The sequence below is a fragment of the Calonectris borealis genome, chromosome 15 (assembly GCF_964195595.1).
Source record: "Calonectris borealis chromosome 15, bCalBor7.hap1.2, whole genome shotgun sequence".
Classification (NCBI taxonomy): domain Eukaryota; kingdom Metazoa; phylum Chordata; class Aves; order Procellariiformes; family Procellariidae; genus Calonectris; species Calonectris borealis.
Genome location: NC_134326.1, coordinates 16591676 through 16606008, shown reverse-complemented (window position 1 = coordinate 16606008; position 14333 = coordinate 16591676). Strand labels below are relative to the sequence as shown.

The 14333-nt window shown below is 45.3% G+C and overlaps 1 long non-coding RNA gene across 4 annotated transcripts; it reads left to right on the top strand.

The window, feature by feature from the left end:
- Positions 1–1089: 1089 nt before the first annotated feature.
- Positions 1090–14295, top strand: LOC142088754 (uncharacterized). 4 transcript variants are annotated; one of them, XR_012675943.1, is made up of 5 exons: positions 1098–2023; positions 5034–5172; positions 6982–9436; positions 10762–10970; positions 11091–14295. It is a non-coding gene; the product is annotated as an uncharacterized LOC142088754 (long non-coding RNA). The 4 variants fall into 4 exon arrangements; XR_012675946.1 differs by lacking the exon at positions 6982–9436 and having other exon boundaries at positions 1090–2023; positions 5034–5167; positions 10762–14295; XR_012675945.1 differs by lacking the exons at positions 1098–2023; positions 5034–5172; positions 6982–9436 and adding an exon at positions 9752–10201 and having other exon boundaries at positions 10762–14295.
- Positions 14296–14333: the final 38 nt, after the last annotated feature.

Here is a 14333-nt window from a genome sequence, read left to right as displayed (position 1 = left end):
TGCTTCTCTGGCGGAGAATTGTTCCTGTTGTCCCATGCAACACAGATTAAGAGCCTTCGGCGAGGGTCTGTACTGAACAGTTTCTGGAAATCCAAATACAGTGCATCGGGTGAATTTCTCATGTCTACATGCTCATTGATTATTCCAAATAATTCTAAAAGATTTGTTAGGCATGAATTTCCTTTACAAAAACTGTGCTGATGTTTTATCTACATTTGCTACTTATTCATGTACCCACTAATTCTTTTAGCTAGCTTTTACTAGCATGCCTGGAATGGACATAGGATTTATAAGCCTGAAGCTTTCTGAAACCTTTCTAAAAATTCATGTTATGTACGGTACCATCCAGTCCCCTGGTACCGAGGTAGAACACCACAGCTATTATGCCTGTTATTTCATCCTCAAGTCGAGCATTTGAAGGGATACCATATGGTGAAATGACTTCTTGTTACTCATTTTGATGGCTTAATCCCTTCTGTAATCTATCCTACAGACACTTCAGTTTAAAATATTCTGTAATGCAATTCCTGTAAAGGAAATTTTTGACACAGGAATTTTTCCAAGTTTGTCTGAAACAAAATGGTTGCAAAAATCACTTTTGGTGCCCTCCTTATGTTTTGGCCATCAGTTGGCCTTATGAACTCTCTGATAGTCTCACGGTCCCTGATACAGCTGAGGAAGGAGTCATCGGTTCTCTTCTTGACTGCAAGTTGTTTTCCCCAAGCCGTATTTCTGGCCTGCCATATTGTGTTTCAATGTCACAGTGTGCAGCCACGTCTATTTTCTGCATTTCGGCATAACTTCCACTTTTTGAGGGATGTCGTTCTTCCCCCTTGTCAGAATAATTATTTTGGATTGGTTCTTAGCCTTTCCTAACAAATAAAGCACGCTTGCTGATATGATGTCTTTAAATAGTTTTCCTGTCACTAGAAAGTATTTTTACTTTTCTAGCTGCACCACTACTTTATTTAAAAATGAAGAATTTTGTTAACTCCCTGTTTGAAACTATGCCCTGTTGTAATAGATACCTGGATTTCGTTGCTCTTGCAAGGGTGTTGAACTGTTCTTGTGTTTTGATGAATGCTGTTCTATGCTTTACTTAGGAAAATACGAAGGTTGTGTGTATCACCCCAAACCATGTGCTTTTTAACACTTGTTGGCTTTTCTGTCATTCTTAGGTTAAACTCTCCTGTGCCTTTTTTTTACTGTAAATGTCAGCATCCTGACTGCATGTGGCTTGTGATGAAGGGCATGCCTCCTGTATAGGGTCCTTCTATTTTTAAAGATTCTTGTAGTTCCTAGTGATTCTGAATCCCTTTTCCATACACCATTTTTTCTAGCCATGCATGGTCACTCTGCATATCTGGTCCTCTGTTTGGTAGCGAGAGCGTAAAAACCCCCAAACAAACAAAAAACAAACAAACAAACAAAAAACTGCCAGGGAGACCTTAGCCAAAATATGAAATTGAAGACTAAGGCCTCCCTGACAGGTTTTTTGTGGGGGGGTTTTTTGTGTGTGTGGTTTTTTTTTTTTTTAAACAGACTAAGCTTTCTTTCCAGAAACTGTCCCCTTTTTTCCCGCTCGTTTGTATCTACACAAATAAAGACTAATATAGCTTCCCTAGCATTTCCAAAAAGTCTGCCCAAACTCCTCCCCAGTTCCTATTTTCTGCACTTGGCTGACAAGTCATAATCTTAGGTAGTCATATCACTGATAATCACATTGCATGTCACTACAACCTACCTCTGTCTCCCTTGGGATAGCATCCCTGCCCTCGGGTGGTATCCTCAGGGACACAGCCTTTGCCTCCTGAGGATGATCTGCCCCAGAATCGTTCCCTGTCATCAGACTTGCACTTTCTTACCACGGGACTTTCTTCCTCTTTCACAGTACAGGTGTTGCCAGCTTACGTTGCTGTCACCGAAGGTGTCATTGAACAGTCTCCTGGAGTTTCTTGGCCTCAAGATCCAGACTTTTTCCATGAGGATCCTGCACTGCCTGTGTCCTGTGCCCCTGGGGCTGGTAATATAACAACCATTGGTGGGATGGATTTGGAATCCATTCGATTGATGTGATGTGATGGAGGCGATAGTGGGAGTCATGATAACCATTTATTTCCCCATTGCACAGGTGTCTGTCTTGCATCAAAGTCATTTAGATGATCAAGCTATCGTAACAGAAGTTTGTCAGCACAGCTAAGGTTTTGCCCATAACCATCAAAGGTGGTGGATGAGTTTATAAAATATATATTAAAAATAATCTTAAAATCTGGGTTTTTTAAGCAGAAATCGGCTCTAGAAGAGAACAAAACTGGCTTTACCCAGAAGGAGTAAAGTAAACTAGAAGAGGTACTCAAAACTGAATGCCTTCTCCAATTAGCTAGCTACACATTTTGCTATTTTGCTATTATGTTTCTTGATCTATCAGAGGATGTTCTTTTGCTTAAACAGAATTTGACAGGACAATGCATATAGGTTCCATTAGAAATATCAAACCACACAGCATTCTTGCAGGTTGGGTTTTATAAGCTCTTCTCTCTGAAGGAGACAAATGCTCAGAAGCAGGGAACATGCTTCCTTTTCTGAAGCAGGAATGCTGGACAGAAAGAAAGGTCTTCCAGAGTTTTTTTTAGGGCACCTTTTTATGCCTTTTCTAGTAGGGGCTATTGCGATTCTAAGAGAGGAGAAGGAAAATGGCTCTAATGCGTGCCATGTTCACTGGCTGGCTACCTGACCGCAGTGACTGGCAGGACAGGACGTGGCAGGGATTTTGCACTTTTCCTCTGGGATGGTGGTAGCTTCCGATTGCTTTTGAGGGCAGGCGTGGCCAAGTGGTGGTAGATGAAAGAAGTATGCTCCAAGTTTTTTTGTGCAGGCTTTAGAGATTTCTGATAATTTCTCAACTTTAGAGAGAGCAGCTTGTGTCATACTCGTGTAACCGAGCTGTGCGGCTTTCTCGGAGATGGCTCTAATAGGCTTTAGATCCTGGTGTCCGTATGCTGCCACCTTATGTCTAGAAACAAAAACAACTTGGACGTTCTTACGCGGAAATACCTATGTTAATAATGCTTAAGTGATCTTAAGGTCTAGTAGGTCTAGTCTTGAGTATGAAAACAATCACGTCAAGTTATGCAGTTTGAGTTCCTTTGCTTTCCTTTAGGAATCTGGGACTAAGGCTCTTGCTTGTTTTTTGGGTTCATTTGGTGGTTTTTCTTGTTTGTTTGGTTTTTTTTCCCCATTTGTGTGTGTGTTTTTCTTCCTCCTTCCCAGTTCCTACCTGAACTCGCAAGAGGTAGAAAGCTGTTTTGTTTTCTACTTCAGGGTGCCTGGAGACAAATGCTGGAATGCATATCTTTGGAGCATAACATAAAGAGCATGACTTACATCTAGACGTTTATAACTTCTATTTTCTGACACTGCTTTTCATGGTTCATTCCTGCTGTAAGTTGGCAACAGCCGGAAGAGCCAAGAACGCTCTGTGAGGCACTGTGTGAACTCCACACTTCGAGATTCTTGTTTTAAGGAGTACTAGCCAAGCGGCTTCCAGTATCTGGGAGAGGCACAAAACAACACTAAATAACCTTCACTGCACATTGAGTCTGGGATGCCCATCTATCTCCAGTGGGGCTAGGTGGGACAAAAAGTGTTTTTTTTCTCCCTTCATCTGCACATTTGTGCAGCGCCTGGGTGCATCTGAGAGAGTCAGAATTGTACAGTGCCACTTGGCTCCTATATAGGTCTTTTCAACACCTGAAAGAAGTCCAGTGGAAGAAACTTGGATCAGAAAGGCTGTCTTTAAACAAGAGTCTGCCTTCTGGCAGCAGTGAGGATATGTGAACAGACCTGGCTAACTACCATAGTGGAAAACTGGCTGCTGAATTCCCATTCGGTTTCTGAAAGGTGAATATCTAAGCCTTAGCTAGGCTTCTAAGTGCAGTTTGAAGGACAAAACTGGAAGACAAGAGTGTGTGAGTTAAACAAAACTATGATTGCAGATGGTCTCTCTGCAATGGGGGACACCCCTTCCTCCCCCCACTTTTAAATTACTCCTGATATGAAACACTGTATGATCATACCACATTTGCTACAGCTTCCTGTAATGAAAATGCCCTGTAATGAAAGCTTATCCTGAATGATGGAATCCATTCTGGGGTAGAGGAGGAGAAGCCTGCATAAGGCTTATGCACCACCTAAACTGTTATGAAGTGAAAATAGTGCTGCTGTCATTGTAGGGTATGAATTTCATCCATAGCACGTAAGAATTTACCTTGGATTTCTCTGAATTTCTTCCGCAAGATGATTTAAACATTTGGATAAACTAATAACTAGTTCTGTTTCAGGCAGAATTGCTGTGTGGTGAACTATATATGCCGGTGCTTACTATACACAGAGAGTGCTAAATAATTTAAAGTCCAGTTTCTGTGAAAAAAAAATTGTAATCGGTGTCTTGATTTTTAGCTGAAAGCTATGAATTTTAATCCTGGAAAATGGAAAAGAAGGGAATCAAAACTTCAGCTTTTTTCTTTAATTTCTTCATCTTGCACCGAGATCTAGTAGCCTGTGTGTTAAGTATGTCCTTATCATGCAGTGGAGAAAACATGAGGCATTCATAGAAGCTTTTCTCCATGTTGAACTGCATATATACATTACCATAGCTCGGCATATAATGACAAAGATTTGCTACCAGGTGAAAATTAGTAAAAAGACCAGGATTTTTTTTTGGTAAATCAGATTCTAGTTTGAAGTTCTGGATTATTTTCACATTCGTAGATGATATTTTTGTTTTTAAAGTTTGAGTTTTCAGCAATTTATAGTAAATTGATCTAGTAACTCAAAATTTGGTGTTACTGTTTGTCTTCTCCAAGCCAGCCATGGCGCTTTAGAGCCTTGTCATAAGACTTCCAAACCGAGGACCTAATATTGCTCACAGTGGTGCTACAAGAAGTCCTCCTGTAGTAGCAGTGCAGCAAAGTTAAAGAGAAAGGGAGCGGGGGTGGAGGCTTCAAAACAAACTGTTTTACTGTATTTTGCAGATAGTAGTCTGTGAAGGGGACAGCTCTTGAAGAGATAACAGCGCTGAATAGAGTCCTGGTCTGTTGCTTAGAAGCTTTGGTAGTGCTACGGTCCATAGAAGCCCTAACTGTGACACAGAACGCCACTGTACAAGGTATTGTATGGAAACATTATTTTTAAAAAAAAAAAGTTTGGGTACAGCCAGTAAATTTTCATCCTCCTGTTTTCACTGACAAATCTGTAGCATGGCTGGGGAAGGACGAAAACAATTTCTGTTTTTCAAATGCTGAAGAACTCGGGTGATGCCTGTTGAAAAGATATTATCAGCATCATTTGGTGGTTCTTGACTGTTTGGTCTGCTGTCAGTTACAATCATAGAATCATAGAATAGTTTGGGTTGGAAGGGACCTTTAAAGGTCACCTAGTCCAACCCCCCTGCAGTGAGCAGGGACATTTTCAACTAGATCAGGTTGCTCAGAGCCCCGTCCAACCTGGCCTTGAACACTTCCAGGGATGGGGCATCTACCACCTCTCTGGGCAACCTGTTCCAGTGTTTCACCACCCTCATCATAGAAAATTCCTTCCTTATATCTAGTCTGAATTTGCCCTCTTTTGGTTTAAAACCATTACCCCTTGTCCTATTGCTACAGGGCCTACTAAAAAAGTTTGTCCCCATCTTTCTTATAAGCCCCCTTTAAGTACTGAAAGGCTGCAGTAAGGTCTCCCCGAAGCCTTCTCTTCTCCAGGCTGAACAACCCCAACTCTCTCAGCCTTTCCTCATAGCAGAGGTGTTCCATCCCCCTGATCATTTTCGTGGCCTCCTCTGACCCGCTCCAACAGGTCCATGTCTGTCCTGTGCTGAGGGCTCCAGAGCTGGACACAGCACTGCAGGTGGGGTCTCACCGGAGCAGAGCAGAGGGGCAGAACCACCTCCCTCGCCCTGCTGGCCACGCTGCTTTGGCTGCAGCCCAGGATACGGTGGCCTTCTGGGCTGCGAGCGCACATTGCTGGCTCATGTCCAGCTTTTCCTCCACCAGTACCCCCAAGTCCTTCTCGGCAGGGCTGCTCTCCGTCCACTCATCCCCCAGCCTGTATTGATACTGGGGGTTCCTTGTTTCATTATGAAGAGCTTCTGTAGGCAAGATTTTAGACATGAAATATATTTTTTTTTCCTAATTACAAATATTCATATTATTGCAGTTAGGAGAGCCAAACACCTCTTGATAGTAATAGATGAGAGTCATAAAGGCTAGGGGCTAAGGCTGGGGATAAAGGAATTAACAGCTAGTCTTTTTTTTTTTTTTTTTTGAAAAGAAAGCTCGATTACTGCCTTAACCCAAAGGTAATTTTCTGTCTTCCACCTTATTCGAAAGGGAAGTAAGCTTTTTTAATCCAGTTTTTGTCATCATGTGTTGTGTCAATTTGATTAACCAACATATAAATGCTGCTGCTTCAAAATTCAAAGTAGTGTATACATTTTAACATCTAACTTTTCTTTTACCCTGATGTTGCCCCCCAGCCAGTTATGGACCTTCTAGGAATATGCTCCCAAATAGACTCAGGAGTATTAAACCTTGTGGTTGTAATGAGAAGCTTTGAATCAGGGAGGAGAAAAGGAAAGGAACACTTAAAAATTATTTTCTGATGTTCTTTTTGTAATGATTTTTGTATTGACTAAGTATTAATTCTTCCCAAGTTGAATTCTTCTATGCATTTCTCCATCAGCTTCATTCTTCAAAGCATAATTAGCATATGAATTTTTAATAATTTCTTTCCTTTTAGGAAGAAGTTCAAAACAATGAATTAACACTTGTGAGCACCTTTTCCAAACAAATAAAACACGAAATGAACCTATGGTGCCTGGCGGCAGGTCTGTCCCTAACTTGCTGCTTTCAGAGCATGTGGAAGTTTTTTCTGTGTACTTAGTGATCCAGCGTATGTGCACCAACAGTGTCTGTAAGTTAACAGCTACCCTGACAAATACAGCGGTTTTGAATGTCCTGCCGCATGTGTGCAAAAATCCCTTCTACCGAGCTACCTAATGCTGCTACAGGAGTCCAGAGAAAGGTGAGGCAGTAAGCTTCTAATGCTGACACAATTTGGCATGATGAGGACACTTTTTGTTCTGAGTGCTCCGTTGGGATGGCCGTCGCTTTTGTTTTACGTGTTATATGTAGTATCTGTATAAAAGCATTGCCTCATTAGAATAGTTTCAGTGACGCTCTTACTGAGGTGCAACATTTCAGCAGTCCTTTTTGTACAGCAGCGTGTCTTGGGATGTGCTCTGCGTGTGTGTTTTCTCACAGATGAGTTGGCCACGTAATACTGGACAGTCATTTCTTCTGAGCAAAAGGAGAAAGTCTGACCTTGCTTACCAGGGCAGGGGACCAGCGTAGGGATCAATGACTTTGAGAGAGAGAAGGTCCAGGAGGTTGGCAAGCTCGAGTGCTGGCCATAATCAGAACACGAAGATGTTTGCAGGGGTATGTGCTGGAGGTGAGTCAAGGTAAGGGAGCGGAGCACTGCGTAGGCTACCAGGGAAATCAGGGTGAGAATAAGACTGCTGTGCGGTTAAGGATTAGGAATGCAGACAGATCTGGTGGGAAAGGGAGCCCAGGACCTTGCAGCGGGTGTTGACTGTGCATCAGTACTGAATTAGTGATGTAGCTTCGGATCTGTAAATGGATTCTACTCATATGTGCTTTAAACTGTGTTAAAAACTTAAAGTTCAGTATTTTTCATTTACGGTTTATTGTTTGGAGTTTGCTCTTGAGGGTTTCTCACTCAGGAGCCGTGGTTTATTACTTTCTTTTGTGGAGCTCATTATTTACCAGCCAGGGTTTGCAGTTTACTCATTTACTGATCAGGGCACAGGATTTAAAATCTAACCTCATCCGTAAACTTCAAACTTCCCCAGTGACCGTTTGCGTTCCGAGGTTTGATACGGTGGAAGCGCGACCTCTTCAGTTAGACTGCTGAGGTGCCGGGCAGCCTAAGGGCTGTGAAAGTTTCTTGCAGGGCCTTAGGGGTGGGCAGAAGCGCAGACATGCGAGAGCAGGGTTTTCCTCTCAAACGTAAGATCTGAATCCTATCCTTGAAGGAAAAAGCAGAGGGAAGCTGGCAGCTGCTCAGTGACTTGCTACTTCAAGGGAGTCGACCCTTCCCCACCGAACTAATGAACACTGGTCTGGTAATGAGTCTTACGGTGTTGCAAGAGAAGAGAGGGTGGTGTATTGGCGCTGAGCCCCCCGGTAGACTTACTCCCAGGTGTTTTTTTATGTGCATTAAATAATAAACAATTGCTTTATTCTTTGCACTCTTGGTTGTGGTTCCTGCAGTCCCTTTAGACTTGATAGAGAGTGCCAGAAGACCGTTTCCGAGACAAGGAGGTTATCCATTGGGTCTGACAGGGCGGCGGCTGGTGCCTAGGTCTCTTGGACCTCTTTGAGGTCCCAGGGCGTTCCCAGAGAACCCCAGTGCCGTTCACACAGTTGTGGGGGATTTCCTTTGCGTTGCCATGAACGCTCGGGGCTCCTGGTGGCATTTCCCATTGCTGTGGGGGTAGCCAGGGCCCCTCCAGGCCTGCGTGAGGTCTGCAGGCTGCTCCTGAGTTTGCCTGGGGCAAGCCGCGATGTCCCCAGTGTGCCTGGGGCTGAGCCTGTGTCAGTGGTGCTGAGAGTCGGGGCTTCCACGGGGACAGGGTGTGCCTGCGCTCAGCTTCCCATCAGCCGCATTGATCCCTGCAGGATCCCTTATGGCCCATTTGGTGTTCCCCAGAGCCCTCCGTAGCCTTCAGTTTGCATTTTGGGTTGCCCCCAAGGCCTCTGCATTACTTTCTGCATGCCCCTGGGCTATGGGTTTGTCTTGCAATATGCCACAAAGTTTTCCATTTAGCTTTCTTCCCCTGTCCCAAGAGCTTTCCAGGTGCTTTTTGGTGTGCTCTAGGGTCATTGTTTTCCTTTCAGTGTGCCCAGGCCACCCCCTTTACCTTTCCGTGCCCCCAGAGTCCTCCATTTCCCTGTCATCCCCTGGTGTTTTTATTTTTTTTTTTTCCTTTTGCTGCTCAGCAGAGCTCTCCATTTGTTCTCGTCACCTTTAACGCTACCTCTTATTCCTTTTTGTGCACCCAAGGGCTCTCCCTTTTGCTTTCAGCAAGCTGCTCTCAGGAGCTGGAGCACGCCTCTGCTGCCTGTGTAGCCCCAGCTGTCCCCGGTGGGGCTAACGGCAGTGGCTCTGTGACCCCCGTGGGCTACAGCTGTGGGCGACGGGGCAGGTGCAGGGGTTGCGGCTGAGGGTGGAAGGCAGTGCCGCTCATGGAGGGCCTGTCGGATGGGCCTGTGCTGCAGGCAGTCCGGGACAACGGGGCCTCCCCCGCCGAGCGTCACTGACCGGGACCGAGACTGTGGCTGGAACCACGGAGGAGGTGAGCGGGGCCTGGGGGAGGTCTGTGCCCAGGGCTGCAGGCTCTGCAGGGGCATCCCACCGGGACGCTGCTGGAGCAGAGGGGAGCTGCACCTGGCTGGTGGGTGGCTCGGGGCCGCGGAGGGGGAAGGCGGCGTACCGGGGCAGCGCGGGCGTAGGGACCGGCTGGGGGGGGTCTGGGTCGGGGTGGAGGGTGCCGGGGGGCCGCAGTAGTGCTCGGAGCAGCCCGAGTCCGGGCGTGGACGTGCCGCGGGGGGATCCCTAGGAAAAGGAAGCCCGAGGTGGCGGGGCGGTGGGGACTGCCTGGGGCCGGGGCCGTGCCGGACACGGGTGAGCCTGCGTGCCGGCTGGGGCCGTGTCGCAGCCGAACCGGGGCCGATCGCGGGGAAGCCCCGGGCCGGTGTTGGGGTTCCCGGGGCTGAGGTCTGGGCTCGGCGGAGACTTCCGGGTCTCGCTGGGGCGGGGCGGGGGGAAAGGACGGCGTCCCCATAGGGTTAAAACTCTCAGAGCGCTTGCTGGGAGGGGAAGGCTTCCGGGCTGACATTTCCGCGGGGCATGCCGGGACCTGTAGTCTTCCGGCGCCGAGCCGCCATTAAGGCCCTCTCGCTTTGCCGGGCTTGCCGGGAGTTGTAGTTTCCCGTGGCTGGGCTGCTGGGTAGCCATGTTGTTTTGCCGGGCATGGCGGGAGGTGTCGCCTTCAGGCACCGCGGGTCTGGGCGGCGGTGTTGGCGTGGCGGAGGTGTAGCTTTCTGCTAGCAGAGTTCAGGTGGGCTGCGGTGCGCTCTGTGGAGACTGGGAGCTGCGGTTCCTGGTGCCCCGCGGCAGGGGCCTGGCGTGTCCCTTCGTTACTGGAAATGTGTCACTCACCTAAGAGTTGCTGTTGACTGTCGGGGACAGCGGGGTGTTGTCACGAAAATTCGCAACTGACCTGTACCAACCCAGGAGAGAGGCAAGGACACAAAGTACAGGATATTTATTCATGTGCATGAGGTGTCCCAGCCAAATTGGGGCACCGAAAATGTGGTTTTACATGGGGTTCTTTTACCCTTCTGTCACGAAAATTTCACAGCTGGCCTGTGCCGACCAAGGAGAGAGGCTAGGACACAAAGTGCAGAATTGCAAGGGTAATTCTTTATTCATGCACGTGAGCTGTCCCATTCATATTGGGGCATCCTGAATGCTGTTTTACACGTGGTTCTAATGCCTTTCAAGCATTCAGGTACAACATGATTTGACCAATCACTACTTAACACAAACATATCACTATTTTGAAAAGCGTCTATAATTCTATGGTGTCATTATCCATCCGCTTCTTTCTTTACCTAGATGTCCCTGGAGTCAATCTTGCTACAGTTACTTATCTACGATGCCGGATAAAGGGAGGATTTCACAGAGGTGTTAGAAGGACTAGGATGCTGGCGTTACTTTGGTAGGCCAGGGGTAACCTTTACTCTGTGGACGGCTTTAAGATTTAAGAGCAACAAAGGTCCTTATCTTCAGGGTGGCGGCTGTCCTCCTCCTTGCAATGAGCTGGGGTCCTTTAGTCATGCTCATTTAACTATGACTATGCAGTATACAATGTAAACTATAATCTTAAGAAAGTTCATACAATTTCATACTATAAAGACTAATCGGTACAATAGTTAGGGAATGAGAATTTCCTAACATTTCGAACGTTCAGGTACAACACAATTTGACTAATCACTAACACTCACGCTACTGATTACTAATCATAGTAAAACTTTGCAAAGCAACTATATTACTGCAGCATTCTTGCTGCTTGTCTGTTGATCCAGATGTCCCTGGAGTCAGTCTTACTACAGTTACTTATCTATGATGCCAAACAACGCCAGGAGGGTTTCAAAGACGTGTTATTGGAGCTAGGATGCTGGCATTATCTTGGTTGTCCAGGGGTATCCTTTCTCCTTCATGGACAGCTTGAAGCTTCCAAGAAGCAAAGTCCTTATTTCCAGGGCCGGGCTGTCCTTCAATTCGTTTTGCTTAAGCATGAACAATGCCAAAGACTGCAGTAAAATTCCACGACCTCATTACATGACAGTGTATAATGTGAACTAATATATACATTAACAAAGTTAATACACTTTCATACTACAAAGACTGATTGATAAAATAGTTAGAGATGGGAATTTTCATAACAGTACCCTCAGTTTTTCCCGGATCAGAACAGGGGCTGTTTCCTACCTGTGGTGGAACCAGGCATGGTTGTCCCCAAGTGACAATATTCAAGTTACAAATCCACATAATTTCCTGAGAACTGTTCTGTGCACGTGGTGTTGCGGATCACGACTGCCTGGGCACGTATCCTCAAGTTGTGTGCTGAGCTGATACTACAGCTGTCTGTGGATGGAAAGTGAAAGATGGTTACTCAGAGGTAAGCAGCCTGCAGTTTGCCCCCACGTCACCTCAGGGAATCTAGAACAAACCAAACAACCGTCTGCTCCCAAAGGCCCTGCGAATAATCCTTTTAGACTTCTTAGGGAGGAACTGCAAATCTTGAAACCAAAAAGCGAGTGAGTCCCAGATGGCAACTTGGGCTGCCCGTCTGGAGGATTGAAGCTTATCAATGAGATAACACAGACAGCCCTCACGTTTATGTCCCTGTCAGCCCCCGAAGACAGCTAGTAAAATTTTTAATTGACACAGGAGCTCAAATTTCAATAATCTCAAGTTTGGATGCCCAAAGAACTTAAGGTAAGCCCAGCTGACGAAGGGTTAAAATAACAGGATTTACTGTCAAAAGTAAAACATGCCCTGTAGCTAAAGTAAACTTGTTATTGCCAGGGGAGAAAAGGATCTCGAGACACCAATTAGCAGTAGTTTCAGGGAAAGAAAATGTGTTAGGCTTTGATGTATTACAAGGACGAGTCTGGAAATTGCTGGACGGTAGTGTTTGGTCTTTTGGCTGCCCGGAGTGCCCTTGGTTAGCTGAGCTAAAATTAGCAGCCACCCCTGGGCGTCAGTTAACTGACGCTTACTGCGAGCGGCACCCACCCTGCCTGACTCAAAAATAACTAACGTTCCTCAGTGTCCTATCTCAGCTGCTGCCCAGATGGGTATTGCAGAGGTCATAGCTGACCTAGAAAAAAGACACGTTATCTCCCGAATGCACTCCCCGTATAATTCCCCAGTGTGGCCAGTTAAAACAACCAGATGGGAGGTGGCACCTAACCATAGGCTATAGAAAGTTAAATGCAAACACCGCCTCTCTTATGGCCGCCATCCGGAACATTGCTACATTAACCGCCACCCTCCAGGCTGCCGCTTATCCCTGGATGGCAATACTAGATGTAAAAGATACGTACTTTATGGTGCTGCTGCAGGAGCAGGATAAAAGAAAATTTGCTTTTACCTGGGATGGGATACAATTTACTTTTAATAGATTTCCTCAGGGCTATAGCCATTCACCCACTATAGCTCAGTGGAGCTAAACATCACATTAGCGCTGGGTGGATATATCCTAGCTACTAACTAAAAGAGGTAACCAGTCCAGAAATCCCCCACTGAGACTTGTATTATCTGTTCTTTCAGGAACAACACCCAGGACACTTGGAGATCGTATTGATCATCGGAGGAATGTTCGTTCTTCTTGAGGGAGTGATCATTACCAACATGAACCAGATCTGGTTTACACCTTGACAAGCCCGATGCATGGGATGGAGGCCCTCACTTCTTTTGTTTGTGCTAATCAATTCAGTAACTGTAGTACATTCTGCATCATACATGCTTAAAATTGGTGGAAGTACAGGAATAGTGGGAAACCAGACAAAAAATTTAACAGTAACAATCACTATCAAACAATACAGTAAGGAGCAAAAAATTGAAGGGGGATAAAGAAGATACCACTTTATTACCCCACAAGGTAGAGACGTCTCTATTAGATGTGATGTGTTAAATTACACAAACAGAAACACCCTTCTGACTGTTAAAATGCTGAATCAGCTAGAAACAAAAATTAGAACTGTGCTGTTGGCAGCGCCCAATACGTGTAACTAACTTTACCCCGATCGCCGAGAGAGGTAGTGTGTCTGTGGTGGACCAGTAGTGGTAAACAGAGACTAGCCTTGACATTTATCCTAATACCTATCTCCCGTACTACCTTAGTCCCCACAACGCATTTTACTACCTCTGAGACCGCAAATGAAATGGTTATGTGGCTATTTCCACAAATTTTCACGACTGGACCTTATGGTATTGAATGTACAGGGCAGCAACAAGTCATATTTAACCCGTCACAGTCCCTAAAAAGGGTAGAACTCTCCATGTCTAAGGCAATACCATAAAAGCCCAAGATATTTGCTTAGATACACAACAAAGTATCTGTCATTTTGAAATCCACCCTGAAAGAGCAACTGACTCTATGCTAGTTTATATAGGGAATGGATGTGTCTGTATAAGAACGTTTTGTGAAAACTTAATTATTGATGGAAATTTTACCCATAATGTATCCAAGCAATCAAATGTATGTGTTTGTAACTTTTTAAACATTACGGATGTGACTTAATTACACAGGCCCAGTGACCTCATATGCATGGTTAAAGGAGAATTATACACTGTATCAAGACCTTCTTCTTTCCTCTATTAGAATGAACTTGATGCTGCTTCACAAGCTACTGTAACATGGAGACTTACAAGCCTTATTACAAAAAGTACAATAACAAAGCAAAAACACATTAATAACTGCACATCATGATGGAGAAGAAATACACTGTATACCGGAAAGAGTGAAAAAGGACAGGGAGCACCACTGGTGGGAAATCTTATTAGGATGGTCTCCAATGGCAACAGGTGTATTGATTGCCATGCTACATCCTGCGATAATAATGTTTGCCCTTGTGGTAATTTCTATTGTTATTATTGTCTCTTTATATATTCAAATC